Source organism: Trachymyrmex cornetzi, unplaced genomic scaffold (genome assembly GCF_001594075.2).
Source record: "Trachymyrmex cornetzi isolate Tcor2-1 unplaced genomic scaffold, Tcor1.1 scaffold159, whole genome shotgun sequence".
NCBI lineage: Eukaryota > Metazoa > Arthropoda > Insecta > Hymenoptera > Formicidae > Trachymyrmex > Trachymyrmex cornetzi.
The window spans coordinates 312,159-314,137 of record NW_017296190.1 but is presented as its reverse complement, the minus strand read 5'-3'; positions in this window follow the sequence as shown (position 1 = coordinate 314,137).

The window sequence follows — 1,979 nt, the reverse complement described above, 5'->3', positions numbered from 1 at the left end:
AATAAAAATTACGTAAACATTATTTTAGGCATATTTCTCTCAGTTCTTTCTTACAACTTATTTCTTATGGATAGATCTTACTTATTACATAAAGTCTACATATATATTCTTGAATTTTTCATGACTTAGAATAAATTCTTGCAACATGTTGGTGAGGAAGATATAAATAAAAGATATGTTAGTATCTTAAAGAAAGTTTACATTAAATGTTTCGCAATTCCGCCAGATTTCTTATATCATATGAGGGGTTGGAGGTATTTACATTCTGGTTATTAAGAGACGTGGCAATGGTAATACTAGATTGAATATTAGTGATTTGAACGAAGGAACGGGTAAAACAAAGATTAAGAACAAGTATAAAGATTAAAAATTAAGAACTGAAAGAAGAACCGAAAAAAAACCATAAAATTTTAGCAGTTCGGTTACGGTTTCGGTATGATAAACTATACAAAATTTGGATACGGTTTCGGTTTTAGTTCACTAAAAAAAAGGGTTTCAAAACGGTTTTCGGTTCCGATTTCGGTTCGGTCCGGGTCCCTGATCAAAATTGAATTATTTTCTTTTTCTGGTGCAGAAAGTAATTTTCATAATTTAAATATTTTTTCCAACGTTTACATAGCAGAATAATTTAGTAGAGACCTTAAAGAATATGTGTGAATTTTTACAGAATTTTTCAAGCACTTTAAGAGCCTTAAAATCGAGTCGGACACAAATGATCCGTGTGTGTCGTCCAAAGGTACCGAAAATAAGTGTGTCGTTCGAGGCTTAAGATTTTTCACCCTGTGTTTTTTCGATGGATATAATACTTAGATTTGACAAGCGATGTTGAGACATGGTCCCAGAGAACACGAATGTCTAAAAGACTTCTAAATAACGTCTTAAGAGAGACAGCTTTAAGACTTGTCTAAAAGTTGTCTTTATAACGATTTTTAGTCAAATCCTAAAGACATCTATTTTTTTAGACGTCTTTTAGACGTCCATTTTAATTCGTCATTAAGACGACTTTTAGTCATGTCTTAAAGACATCTCTTTTTAGACGTTTTTTTCCAAAGATTTGATATTTTTAATGTCATTATAAAGACATATCATTAAAATGACACATGTCATTTTAATATGTGCACATATGTGACACGCGTCATACTACAAGATTTTATATTATATAAGTCATTAATATTTGGCTAAAAATTGAATATTAGCTTATTGCAATCGCAGTGTTTTTATTTTGGTGTAGCGTCGTTTCGGTCATCATCATACGTACGGATGAAGAATCGAGACGTACGAGCGTAGCATTGTTCTGCAGCGTGCAAATTCTGACGGTTAGCGATCCAAGCTTATAAAATTGTCCTTGTATTCGTTTCGCAGCATTTTTTAAATATTCCATCGCTGCTCGTAGAGACTCTTCACCGTTTCGAGAGACAGCGACAGTTCGTGTCCGCGATGATTTCCCACGTAACTCGGTGGACGAACGTTGATTCCAATTTCCAAATACTTGTAGCCTGTATTCGACAGGTCGTAACGTCTGCTCAGTAAGCGCACCGCGCAACGCTCCATACTGTGTATATACATAATGTTGAAAACGTTATTTATTGTATAAAACGTTGAAACTTACACGTTATATTCCTTCTTCACGTCGTTCGATGCGCTGCTCTCTTTGGCGAAAGACATTTTCAACCATTCGTACAAGCGGGTATCGCAAGATTGATCACGTATATTTTCCTCGTAAATTTTGACGTATATAGTAATACTTCCAAAATCGAAGAAGGGACTGTCCCCCTCTTTCCAAGAATTTCGAACGTGTCGCAACACGTTTTATCATGTCATTCTACGTATTTTCTTTGTCATAAGTTTATACATACGTTTATATGTACATACGTTTATACATACGTTTGTACATACGTTTGTACATACGTTTATACATACATTTGTACATACGTTTATACATACGTTTATACGTAAATATGTTTATACGTACATACGTT